A 14483-nucleotide genomic window follows, 5' to 3' on the forward strand; every position below is an offset into this window, starting at 1 on the left:
CCATGGTCTTAGAATCTTAAATATTTTTCTCTTCAATTATCCTTTTCTGTGTTGAAAAACATTTTCATCTGTTGTTCACCTCGGGTTTCTGTCATTTAGAAAGTGAGTCTGACTGGCCGGAGCGAGTTAAAGCTGGAGAATAAATGTTAGCCAGCCCCATACTGACTGAGATATAAATGAGTGAGACACGTGCAGAATTGAAAAGTGGAAGAATAAAATCTCTCTAGAATTAACCATATTATAATTGGACTCAAAGGGCGCTTGAAACACACACACACGCACACACGACCCCGCCTCTCCAGCGGGAAACACAACTCTCACGCTCTCACTCGGGTCCAGTAGCGCATCTGATGATAAACGAGCGCGCGCGAGTCCGCACTTTGAGAATCTGCATCCACGAGGAAAACAACTAAACCGCATCTCTCTTGCAATAGGTGAGGCGTCTTTTTTATCGTCTTTCAGATTCTTCATGCATTTGTCAAGAGCCTGTACCCTGGATATACTGCGTTAAATTAAGGCTAATTAAGTGGTAAAAAGGTTAAAATAGTCAACATTTGAGGACGCACAAAACCAAAGCATAAAAAAGTAATAATTTAACTAGACGTAGCCTATTAAAATATAAAACATTAATTTATGAATATAATAGGCTATCAGTATAGCCTATTAATAATAATTAGCCTATGTCATGTATTCCAGAAGTCAAGTAGCCTATTGCAGTCTCATCACATGACATCGTATTAAGTAATGACAAGATTTTAACAGAATGAATTAACGGATAGTTCAAGTTAGAAATTAAATTGATTCATTGCTTTTCTGACGAGTATTAGCTATGGCTCACGCACATTTTGGTCATTTATTCTGCAATATACAGCTAATGGAATAGAACATGCATTTATTGTTGGTCTGTTAACTCCTCCGTTCATGAATCTCCTCGTTGTTTTGATTAACCTTTTGTGAATGTGAACCAGCAAGATGAGGGGAAGTTTCTGCAATTCGGTTCTTTAATTGAACAGCTAATTTCAAAGAACCGGTTAAAATCATCGATTCGGTGGTTATTTTTTTTCACGTGGCATATTATTAAACATCCTAAACGTTCCAATAAAGCAATATGTAGAACATTATTATTACTGTTTATTACTTTTAACATATTACCAGCTCCACTAACGTTTTGGGATGTATTGGAAGTAGGCTACTAATAGAAAAATACTGAAACAAATATGAGAAAGATGGTTATCTGTTCTCCAATGGGCAGATTCAGTACGCATAACACATTTAGTTTAGACTGTATTTGCGAACTGGTTCAACAACAACAGCAAAACAAACAAAAAATCAACGAAAAAGAACAATTCATTCAGTAGTCTACATCACTGTAACTCAAGCGTGTGTGGGTGTGTGAAGAGAGGGCAGGTATGCTTGAGTGAGATAATAAACTGCTAAATGAAATTCCTTCACAACCAAAGTTGTGAGCTTCACACCTGGCGAGGCAGATATTGCGGATTTACGACCTGGATGAAAGCTTTTTGAGGGCAGCTGGATCTAAGGGAAGTTGAAGTGATCAAGCAAAATGCTAGAAAATCGACAGCTGAATTAAGGGACTTGTAGAGAGATCAATCTTTTCTGTTTTTATTCCTTCTTCTCTAGGATATAAGCAATCTATTTTAAGGCATGCCTGCATGTAGACATCACCATGTTGATGAGCTTGTTAGTCTAAATCATTACTCGTTACTTTTTTTCAAAAGTAATATTGTTACTTAACTTATTACTCCCTGCCAACAGTAACTTGTTATAATACTTTTCTGTTACACCCCACAAAATCAGTAATTGCGTCCTTTCTCTTTTCTCCTCTTTGTGAATGTCAGGGTATAATTATAGTTTTTTACAGGGTTACAGGGTATAAAGACAGTAATTATCATTTCTATTCTTTTTCCACTAAATTATGTGATTCTGATGAACATTAGTGGCTCCTCAGTGTTTTCACTTCTGTGATCGCTGTTCTGACTCAGTGAACAATGATTTTCTGCAGATACATTACTCAGATACTTGGTTACTGGTAAATAAATGGTATGCATTTGATTATTGACATTATGTCTTCCCTGGATGACAAAAAAATCCCATGTAAGAATAAGTTGGGTATAATATATCAGGATCAAACGGATGTATACAGGCAAGCCATGTAATGTCAGAATAAAGAATATGCTACAATTTACATTTGACAATAATGTTCATGTGCATGAGTCATAAAGATTACGAAAATTAATCTAGGGATGATTGGATTGGTGGTCTTCAAATCGGTAGGGGTTAAGACGACAAAAGGTTTTATCGAGCCCTTTTATGGATGGCAACTGTAATATTTGTTGATTTGTTATACTACTCGTTACTGGGGAATGTAAAATTATTACTGTAATGCGTTACTAGTATAGCAAATACTGTACAACTCTGGACATCACAGACTGCATAATCTTAAGAACATGATTTATACTTTTTGTGTCAGTAAATAATGGCATTAAATTGTATTTTGATTTTGTAAATCTGATAAATACCCATCTAAACATGTATTTTTTGTTCAGAAAAGTGAACATATTGTAAAATCTATGATTTACTTCACTGCTTTGGTTAACAAAATAACTGATTGATTTTAATCTCCCTCCTTCTCAGGCAATTCTGTGAGACTGATTCACAACGAATACTGTTGAAATGGAACTGAATGTGTTAAGCTAGACAAAAGATTTCAGAGGCTTTGAGAAGGTCTTTTCTGACACTAGATCAATTGATCGATTTAATTTGCATTTAAAACAAAAAGAATGTTGTTTTGAGGAGGGGAATTGTTGCATGAACAATGCATGCTGTCATATATTTGATCATTGCTCACTCATGCCTTTCATTTGCTATGTCGGAAGGAAAAGGAGTCACTTATGAAAGACTTCATCAGGGCTGTGTCTATAGAGCTTAAAGTCCCCATGAAATCAAAATCGACCCTATACTTTGTTAGCGCATATTACTAGTCTTGTGGTGAACAATTAATCTGTGCAAGTAAATATATATAAAAAAAAAAATCATTTACCATGGTAATCTTTAATCAAAATCTGAAAAGTTACTTCCGGTCTGGAATGGCGTCTTTTTCTGATGACGTAGGTTTGACGGCTTGGTTTGAAAACGCTTAACCACTCCCCTCAAACCGTTAGTCTGCTATGAGCGAGAGATTGAGAGGAGGAGCGCTAAGTAAAACCCTGCCCTCTGTTCAATATTCCGTTTCACTTGGAAATACGTCATAACACTGGAGAAAAGTCGTTTGCAACTTCCGGTTCACGGGGACTTTAAAGGGTTAGTTCACCCAAAAATTCTGTCAGTAATTACTCACCCTCATGTTGTTCCAACCCCATAAGACTTTCGTTCATCTTCGGAACACAAATTAAGATATTTTTGAGGATGAACGAAAGTCTTATGGGGTTGGAACAACATGAGGGTGAGTAATTACTGACAGAATTTTCATTTTGGGGTGAATTAACCCTTTAAATGGATGGTTCACATAAAAATGGAAAATCTGTCAAAATCCTTTACTCTCACATAATTTCAGACCATATCACCTTCTATTTGTTTTACTGTATCTTATTTTACATACACTGAACAAAATTATAAACGCAACACTTTTGTTTTTGCCCCCATTTTTCATGAGCTGAACTCAAAGATCTAAGACTTTTTCTATGTACACAATATGCCTATTTCTCAAATCTGAGAAAAATCTGTGTTAGTGAGCACTTCTCCTTTGCCAAAATAATCCATCCACCTCACAGGTGTGGCATATCAAGATGCTGATTAGACTGCATGGTTATTGCACAGGTGTGAGCCACTATCGTGATGCCACGCCCCCCAACCTGTCAGACCAGACCAGTCTCATGGCAGTTCGTGAAATGGTCACGTAATTTAATCTATTGATTCGTGTACATGGACACGTTTATCTGTTGTTGTGTTTTTCGTGATGGTCAGCACGATTCCGTAGCATTAAGAGCGACTACGGTAGCGAGTAGTATGAAAGGCAGAAAATCCGGTTGGTTGGGGTGGTGGATTTAGTTGGATGAGTAATTAGTTGGGTTAGTAAAATAAAGAAATTATAGTTTTTTAAAATATTTATGTAAAGTTAAAAGTTTACATAAATATTTATGTAAACTTCTATGTATATTTTTGAAAATTATATTTGAAACAGTGGGTAAACTAACGAAAAGTAAAGCTTAAAGCCCAGATGTTTCCAAGCAGCACAGAAGTAATGACTTTATGAACTTCTTTACTTACAAGATTGATAATATCAGGGAGAAAATTATAACTATGCAACCGTCTACTGCAGTATCGCATCAGGCAGTGCATTGTAGTCTCCTTGAGGAAAAATTCAATTCATTCATTGCTAAAGGAGAGGAAGAATTGTCTAAACTCGTTAAATGATCTAAATCGACAACATGTATGTTAGACCCTGTACCGAATAAGCTATTGAAAGAGATGCTTCCAGAGGTCATAGATCCTCTTCTTATTATCAAAAAATTTTAAGCTGGCTATGATTAAACCACTTGTTTAAAAAAAAGACGAAACTTGATCCTAAAGAATTAGTCAATTACAGGCCGATCTCTCTATCTAAAATACTAGAAAAGGCAGTATCTTCACAACTGTGTTCCTTTTTAGAAAGAAATGGTATCTGCGAGGATTTCCAGTCAGGATTTAGACCATATCATAGTACTGAGACTGCTCTCATTAGAGTTACAAATGATTTGCTCTTATCATCCGATCATGGTTGTATCTCTCTATTAGTGTTACTCGATCTTAGTGCTGCATTTGATACTATCGACCACAACATTCTTTTAAATAGACTCGAAAATGATGTTGGCATTAGTGGAATTGCATTAGCATGGTTTAAATCATACTTATCTGACCGTTGTCAGTTTGTAGCAGTAAATGAAGAGATGTCTTCGATCACAAGTTCAGTATGGCGTACCACAAGGCTCAGTACTAGGACTGCTGCTGTTCACTCTGTACATGCTACCATTAGGAGATATCATTAGGAAGCATGGCATTAGTTTTCACTGTTATGCCGATGATACTAAGCTCTATATTTCTTCACGCCCTGACGAAACTTACCAATTCAAAAAATTAACGGAATGCATAGCTGATACAAAAAAAAAAACTGGATGACTAGTAATTTCCTACTACTTAATTCTGAAAAAAACAGAGATTCTAATTATTGGACAAAAAACTTCCTCACGTAATAACCTAGAATACTGTCTAACACTTGATGGGTGCTCTGTCAAGTCTTCGTTGTCGTTTAGGAACTTGGGTGTGCTGCTCTTTGATACCAATCTTTCATTTGAAAGTCACGTGTCTAGTATCTGTAAAACTGCATTTTTCCATCTTAAAAATATATATAAATTACGTCATATGCTCTCAATGACAAATGCGGAACAATTAGTTCATGCACTCATAACCTCAAGGCTAGATTATTGTAATGCTATTATGGGTGGTTGCCCTGCATGGTTAATAAACAAACTACAGCTGGTCCAAAACGCAGCAGCTCGAGTTCTTACAAGAACCAGGAAGTATGACCATATAAGCCCAGTTCTGTCAACACTGCATTGGCTCCCTATTACACATCGTATAAATTTTAAAATATTGCTGATTACTTACAAAGCACTAAATGGTTTAGCTCCTCAGTACTTGAGCGAGCTCTTAACGCATTATAGTCCTTCACGTCTATTGCGATCTCAAAATTCCAGCCAGTTGATAATACCTAGAATATCAAAATCGACTGCAGGCGGTAGATCCTTTTCCTATTTAGCACCAAAACTTTGGAACAGTCTTCCTAACCTTTTCCGGGAAGCAGACACACTCTGTCAGTTCAAAGCCAGATTAAAGACACATCTCTTTGACCTAGCATTCACATAATACATTATAGACTTCTATAATTCAATGTTAGGCTGCATAGTTTAGGTCAGCCAGAACTGGGAACACTTTCCATAAATCCTGATGTACTTGTTACATCATAAGAAGGGTGGCGTCTACGCTAATATTAGTCTCTCTGTTTATCCCGAGGTTTACCGCAGTCCGCCGGATTCAGGCTGTATCCAGATCAGATCTGAGTCCTGAAGTGTCAACTAGGCTCTCCCCTGTGAAGGCCTCCTTCCCTTACATCTGACTACAGTCACCACGTGGCTACGCGGATGCAATAAATAATTCTGTATTATACATTTTTAAGGCCAGACAAGTAGTTTGTTGAGGGTTGATTTGTAAAAAAGGACTACACGCCTGCGCACATATATATATATATATATATAACGCGCATACCTATGGACTGAACATGTGATGCGCATGTGCGCGACGTCTGTGTTTGCGCAGAGGTTGGAAGGTTTGCGCAGAGATAACTGATAATCGTTTGCACCTTGGAACCTATTTCCGGGAGCCAAAAACACTATTAGAATGCAGTTACAATGCCCCTAAAATGACAGATATAGCCTAGGGCAGGGGTGCCCAATCCTGTTCCTGCCGATCGACTGTCTTGCACAGTTCATCTCCAACCCTAATCAAACACACCTGAAGCAACCAATTAATGTCTTCAGGATCACTTGAAAATTAAAGTCAGGTATGTTTGATTAGGGTTGGAGATGAACTGTGCAGGACAGTCGATCGGCAGGAGCAGGATTGGGCACCCCTGGCCTAGGGGCAATGCCCCTGCATGAACTTTTGTGTTATATAATATGGTATAGTTAAGCATACAAGCAAGAGTGCTGTTTTTTGCACATGTGGTATTAATTTTATACAGATCATTAAACAAGAATTTAATATTGTGAATTACAATTTGTCAATAAACAAAGCAACACACGCTTTAATCAGCCATTTTAACAAATTGTTTGAATGACTAATGATTCATTAAGCCTGTCACTTGCCGCCACCTACTGGTGGTTTTAGTTTCATATTTAAAGGATAATGTCCTTTAAAAATAATTTCATATGTCCAATAATGAAAAACATAGCATTATAACTGCAGTGTAATGCATTGTGTAAATGACATTTTCTTGCAAATGGAAACTTTAGAGGCTATTCTAGATGTGCTAGATGCTAGACCATTTTTTTAATTTTGTCTGACCAAACCAGACCAAAATGCAAGAGAGCACAAAGTACAGAGTAATATAACGAAGGAAAAATACTTTTCAAGAAAGCATGACCATGAGTTTAAGTTTTGTGCAAAATAACTTTTAATACGTTTAAAGTTTTTATTCATGCTTGTTATTTCTTGATTCACGCTTATCATATTTTGATCCGTGACCACGTTGTTTGCTAATCTGATCATTTTGCATTATTTTTTTCAGTTTGTGCAATATATTTTTACATGTGTTTTTAAATTTTTGATTCACGTTTATTATTTTTTGATACGTGACCGCTATATATTTGGCGGGAATTTGATCCCATAGACGAGGCCTGGTTAAGCTGCATTAGAGAAGACAGTGGTGTTGCTAAGTGAAAGAGATGCTGTTTATTCCACAATGTTTTCAAAACGTATTTGTTTGACCTTCCTAAGGCTGACGAATTTAGAGCGGTTCAAATTTATTAACATTGTCAGGGTCTGAATCGGGCTTGAATTGGTTTGAAATTGACAACATTCTTAATATTTACACTTGAGAAGAACTTGCAGTTATGGAGGGGCAGGACATTTCCCAAACACGTGCTGCCAATCACAACACACTGGACCAGCTAACCAATCACAGCACATTTCGTATATTCGGAAGGAGGGGCTTCATAGAAATAATATAATAGGATCTATAATCTATATTCTATAATAGGATGGGGCTATAACAATAAAAGTCACAATGACCCACTGCCACTAGAAAATGTAGGCATCACACCCTGATGGGAAGCTCTCAGTAGTGAGATTTTATAACATTTTAATGTTATATCCCTATTTTAATAAAGATTTTAATAGGACCTTGGATTTCTTGTTTCACAACCTTGAAGAGAACAGCTTCTTGGACAGAATTTACTGGAGTTTTGACATTTTCTGTCGGCATAATTTGGAACATAATGATAGTAATGTTTTAGAGGAAATGTTTTGTGCTGCATTGCTCGCCACAGTTATGTTTTAATGTTTTCTTTTTTGGGGGGGAGGGGGGGGGATGCTGGAGGCTGAGAATAACACACACCTCACATGCCTGCCTATTTAATCATAACATAGATATCAAGAGCTGTTTTAGGTAGTGTGCAATTCAAGCAAACATTATTGCAAGTTTCTGGTCAATGTGTTATAATTAGACCTGGGATATATAGCTTAAAAAAATAAATAAAAAAAAATCAATACGTATCTTGATAGGTCTAAAATAGCTTTCCTGGAGGGCCACAGCTCTGCACAGTTTAGCTCCAACCAGCTCCAACTCTGGAAGTTTCTAGTAATCCTGAAGACCTTGATCAGCTTGATCAGGTGTGCTTGATTATGGTTGGAGCAAAACTGTGTCCCTTCAGGAATTGAGTTTGAGACCACTGCTGTAGAGGGTGTGTGTTTTTCATTCAGAGAAACAATTTGGACAAAATAGTATATGTAAGCTTGTTTTCACTTATAAAAAAATGTCAAGTCAAATTTATTTGGTGTTTTTCACAATACAAGTTTAAAGCAGCTTTACCGAGAATCACAATGTTAATGTTTATAATCATAATATCTTTATGCCTTATAGTCACATTTAGCAGATTAGAGCAATAATATAGTTTATAGCAGGGGTTCTCAACTCTAGCCCTTGAGCTCCACTTTCCTGCTGAGTCCAACCCTAATCAAACACACCTAAACAAATTAATCAAGGTCTTCAGGATTAGAAAGGGATAAGGGCCTTTTTACACCAGGGGCCTGATGTATAAAAAATGGGCATAGAAATGTTCGTACACAAATTTCCACGCACATATTAGGGTTTATTAAAAAGAAACTAGGTGTAAGTATGTGCACACCATACGGACACTCCATGCGAATGCACTCTTTTATTTTATTCAAATACTTTAAGAAAACAGAATGATTTTAAACTCTGTTTTCATTTTTGATATACACATTTAGATTAAATATGCCACTCTTATTAATGGAGTTATATCATGACAAATCTCTGTAGATTGGTATGGTAATTGAGATTGGCATGGTAATGAATATGGCAATGTTAATTTGGTCTTGTCGGAATAGATCTGCTACGCTGCTGCTGCAGAGCAAGTACAGAGACTTGCTACTGCCAATTCAATCACAGACATTGGCTACGTTTACATGCACAACTTTTGTTTCAATCGGACTGAATTCATTCTGATTGATGAATCCGAACGTTGTGTTTACATGAACGCTGTAAACATGTGATCTGGGGCCCGTTCTTTGTCGCTAACTCAGTTAGCTGGATTCGATTGTTGGCGATTTGTCATGATCTTGGATTGTTTGGTTCTTCGACGCTCATCCTGGACTTGCTGTCATAGCAACAGGTGCGCAAGCTTAAACCTGCTGGGGAGCAGGCTTATTTCATGTTAACAGAATTAGATCCCGGCTTTATAAGCGGAGGTGATATGGGAAGTCTTTCGCAGCCATGTCTTGTCCGTTTTTACGACAAGAACCTGTTGCTGAAGGTGCCAGAATAATTCGAAGAGCTTTTTTGAATTAATCGCTTTTTGCGAGATAGACAGGATCCTTTAGCGCAGCGTGACAATCTAGGCTACTTATTAAAGGAGAACTCCGGTCAATTTTAACATTGAGCTCATTTTTTTGTAAATTTGGAGTGCTGTCAATACAGAGAACAACGACAAAAATCGGTGTTGCCTACACCGTGTTATCCTCTTTTTAAAATTTGCACCCTGTTGACTTCAATGGGGCAAGTTTTAAACCTGCTTTTAGCCTCTTAACATCCTTGATGTGTCATTACAAGTGCACAGCCATGTGAGTGATTCCATCAGAGTGAACGCGGGTGAATCTGACTGCAGTAGATGTGAAAGATATGGATAAAAAATGATGTTATTTCAGCCAGCGCTCATACCTGTATTTACATCCTGTTTTCGGTCGAAGGCCATAGTAATCGATTGTCGAGTTCACGCGCATATATTTAGTTACCTATGATCACGCGCGTGAACTCGACAATCGATTACTATGGCCTTCGACCGAAAACAGGATGTAAATTTTTGCCAGCCCTCTCTCCTGGCTTTTGCACACTTTGAGGTGTTCCCTGGCGTTTTAATTAAGTTTTCATATTCTGCATAAAACTTCAAGCAATAACTCATGCTCTGCTGCGGAGAAAAATTGTGCGCGCTCTTTGGCCATGGTGAGCAGCCAATAGCAGCGTTGCTGATCAGTGTTTCTACTATCGATACATATCCCCTTTTAAACCAGCGCATGAACGCGCAATTATCTCAGATAACTCAATCCAGCTATACTAATCATAACTGGCAGGTGTGTTTGAAGAACCTAATTAGCCAGATCATGATTAGGCCGATGATATCATCTTGGATGTCTCATTTGAGCTCAGATGTTTTAAGCAACGTACGAAGAACGGGCCCCTGGTTGATGTGCTTCACAAGCTTCAAATCGGAATAGATTATTTGACATGCGCACACTGCACGAATATACAGAGTTCTCTTACGAGAGGTTCTCTCGTATTGCGTAGTTGCTACGCTACGGGAAAGCCTTTCTTTCTCGAGATACTGAAGCCAAAAATTATCCTTAATTTTTATAATCTTGTCAACGCAGTGCGGCAGCCTGCAGACCTAGGGCGAGCTACTAGCGTGCCCATTGGCTGCCCTGCGGCAACTGCAGCAGCCTACCGCTGAGCCCTTGGCGTGACGTCACGACCAATGAGCGCGCTTGGCGAGCTTAATACGTCACAGCCCGCGAAAAGGGGTGTGGCTTAGCGTATATAAACAGGGCTCGGAGGCTGCTTCTCTGATTTCTGTCTTTTCAGCGAAGCTCTTCGCATCGCTGCTCTCTGAGGAAGCCGCCGTTGAATCAAGCGACCAGCACGCCGAGGATCTCAGCCTGAGGACGCCGGCCGCCTTCGCCGCCTTCAGCTTTCCCTGCCTGCTTCGCTATCCGGCGAATATATCCTTTTACTGCTCTGTGTTGTATGTGTGTGTGTGTTCGCCCCGCGACACACTTTGCATCTAAAAGAGCGCGAGGCGTTGTTGCAAATGCCTCGCTCATCCTGTGGCTCGTGCAGAGCCTCGCTCAGCGACGGAGACCGCCACGTGGTCTGCGCTCTCTGCCTGGGCCTCGACCACGCAGCCCGCGCCCTCTCCACGGGCGGCTGCGAACAGTGTGAGGACTTGCCGATGTCGACCCTGCGGGCTCGACTCGCCATGTTTGATGATCCTCCACCTTCCCCGGCTGCCTCTTCAGGGCCGCGAAAGAAGAAACGCCGCTCTCAAAGGCCTCCCGAGCCGGTGGTTATAGCTGAGCGCTCGCCGGAGCCCCTCCCGCGAGCCTCGCTCTCTCCTTCTCCCCCGCCCTTCACCGACGCGCAGCGGCCGGCCACTGCCTGCACTGCCGTCGCCTTAGGGGATGAAGCAGATGACGCTGCTGACAGCTGCTCTCTGCTTGCTTCGGACAGCGAGGAGTGGTCGGGCTCTCACCGCTCCGCCTCCTCGACTCCAGAGTCTGGCAGGTCCCGCTCCAGTGTTGACGCGGAGCTTATCCGCCTCCTCACCAAAGCGGTCGACCGACTGGGATTAGACTGGTCCCCACCCAAGGAGCCCGCGCCGAACCGACTCGACGGGTGTTTTCTGCCTAGCCGCCGCCAAGCGCCAACCTCTAGGTCAGCACCCTTCCTGCCCGAGCTCCACGCGGAGCTATCGAAGTCGTGGAACGCGCCCTTCTCCGCTAGACTCCGCTCATCTGTCTCCTCGGCCCTCTCCCAGGTGGACGGGGCCGCCGAGAAAGGATATACCGGCATCCCTTCCGTTGAGGAAGCGGTGGCAACGCACCTTTGCCCGCCGTCTGCTAGATGGCGCTCAAAGTCTGCCCTGCCGTCCAAAGCCTGCAGGACCACATCAGCTCTCGCCGGCCGCGCATTCGCCGCCTCCGGCCAAGCTGCTTCTGCCCTGCACTCGATGGCTGTTCTCCAGATCCTGCAAGCCGACCTCCTCCGCGAATTGGACGAGAAGGGCTCGGATCACACAGCCTTAACAGATCTGCGCAGCGCGACGGACCTTTCGCTCCGCGCTACCAAGACCGCTGCACAAGCCATCGGCAGATCTATGGCCGCGCTCACCGTCATCGACAGACACTTATGGTTGACGCTGGCGGATATGAGTGAGTCAGAACGCGCTGTTTTCCTCAACGCCCCGCTCTCGCCCACTGGCCTCTTCGGCCCTGCGGTCAGCGGGATTGTGGACCGCTTCTCTGAAGTACAGAAGGCGTCGCAGGCTATGAATCTCTTCCTGCCCCGCCGCTCGAGCCCAGCCGCAGGCCGCTCTCAAGCTCAGCCTCCTGCGCGCAGCTCCACACAGCGCTCGTCTCGGCCACCAACTGCTTCGCAGCGACGCCAGGGCGGCCGCCCTAGGTCGCGCTCAACCAGCCGTCACAGACCGCCGCCCCCCCGGGGTCCGCGTCCCAAGATAACGCTGAAGTCTGAGCCCGCGAAGTCCTCCTAGCACCCGCAGGGAGGAAAAGATGGCTGAGTCCCGCTGCGGCCGGACCGCCATCAAAACGCCCAGCTCTGTCAGTCCCCTCAGTACAGGCTACTGCAGCAGCTTACACCGCAGCCAACGAGCCAGTAACACCACTCGCTCGCCTGCACACAAACGCCGTTTTTACGGCGGCCCAAATAAATCTCAGAAAGAGTGTAAATTCGGGTTTTCCGGCTCCGGCCGAAGGTGTTGTAAGTGTAGAAAATGTGCCCACTCCCACGTGCTCACTGCTTCACACAAACACGGTCCCCATGGTAACGCGTTCAGAGCGCTCTCTCATAAAGCGGTCACACACCGCTCGAGTACTAAGTGTAGTAAATGTGCCCACAACTCTGTGCTCACATCTACCCGTAACTCGCTCTGCCACTCGGTTACCCCGGGCAACAACGGCTCAGGCCGAGAGTATTATAAGTGTAGAAAATGTGCCCACTCCCATGTGCTCACTGCTTCACACAAACAGGGTCCCCATGGTAACGCGCACAGAGCGCTCTCTCATGAAGCGGACGCAAGCCGCTCGAGTATTAAGTGTAGAAAATGTGCCCACAACCTTGTGCTCACACCTACCCGCTGTTCGCTCTGCCAGTCAGTTACCTTGGGTCACAGACCCTCTAAAGCTCCCAAACACTGGCCATGTCATAAGTGTAAACTCTGCGCCCGCTCACGAGCACGCGCACTCACTTTTAGACATTATAATCCCCACGCCACTCTCGCGCCTGGGATGTTTGACAGCAAATCACGCTCCATCCGATGGGACCGAGCTACTGAATGCTGTTCAGTCGGCCAATACTGTTTACCAGCCCCCGTGTTCGAGCACCAGCGGCGCGCACGCCGCTCCATCCTCTCTGATACAGGTTCCCCATCCCGCGCAGCGCGGCGATCTGAACCCAGAGACCATTCGACCCCTAGCTATGCATGCGAAAGCATGGGAAGCGATTCAGGGCGCGTCAGAATGGGTGCTGAATACTATAAAACACGGCTATTCGCTTCAATTCGCTCGTCGCCCTCCGCGCTTTACAGCACAGACGGAGACGAGAGTGAGTTCAGAAGCTGCGCACCTGCTTCAAGCAGAAATAGCGAAGCTGCTGCGCAAAGGGGCTATAGAACAGGTTCATCCTTCTCTGAGCGAGTCGGGCTTTTACAGCCGCTACTTCCTCGTACCCAAGAAGGACGGAGCGTTAAGACCTATTTTAGATCTGAGACATCTGAACAAGGCCCTCATGAGACGGCCGTTCAAAATGATCACAACCAGAAAAATCCTCGCGCAGATTCGCCCAGGAGACTGGTTTATCTCTCTCGATCTAAAAGACGCATACTTTCAGATCCAGATAACTCCCCGTCACAGGCCATTCTTGAGATTCGCCTTCAACGGTCGAGTATATCAGTACACAGTCCTGCCCTTCGGCCTGTCTTTGGCACCCCGTACATTTACGAAATGCATGGACACGGCCCTCGCTCCCCTGAGAAAACAGGGAATGCGAATACTGAATTATCTGGACGATTGGCTTATTCTAGCGCAGTCAGAGACGGAACTTGTGTCTCACAGAACAGCGCTTCTCAGCCATCTGGAGGAGCTGGGTCTCTCGGTCAACTGGACCAAGAGCTCGCTATCGCCCCGTCAGTCAATTTCCTTTCTTGGAATAGAACTGGACTCGGTGGCTATGACGGCCAGACTGTCGGAGCAGCGCGCGCGCCGCATCCGCCTCCTCGCCGCATCCCTCCAAATAGGCAGCCGGGTTCCGCTGAGGACATTCCAGCGTATCTTGGGGCATATGGCCTCAGCTGCAGCAGCGCTCCAGCTGGGCTTACTGCGCATGCGCCCGCTTCAACGCT

General features: G+C 43.2%; 1 protein-coding gene across 1 annotated transcript in view; it reads left to right on the forward strand.

Moving 5' to 3' along the window:
• The first annotated feature begins 340 nt into the window (after positions 1–340).
• The window catches only part of prlhr2a (prolactin releasing hormone receptor 2a), a 30846-nt gene continuing 16703 nt past the window's right edge, over positions 341–14483 (forward strand). The window contains exon 1 of the mRNA XM_079896172.1: positions 341–434. The gene's annotated coding sequence lies outside the window, so the exon portion shown is untranslated. The remainder of the gene's footprint in view (positions 435–14483) is intronic.

Source organism: Squalius cephalus (genome assembly GCF_949319135.1).
Source record: "Squalius cephalus genome assembly, chromosome: 16".
NCBI classification, from domain to species: Eukaryota; Metazoa; Chordata; class Actinopteri; order Cypriniformes; family Leuciscidae; genus Squalius; species Squalius cephalus.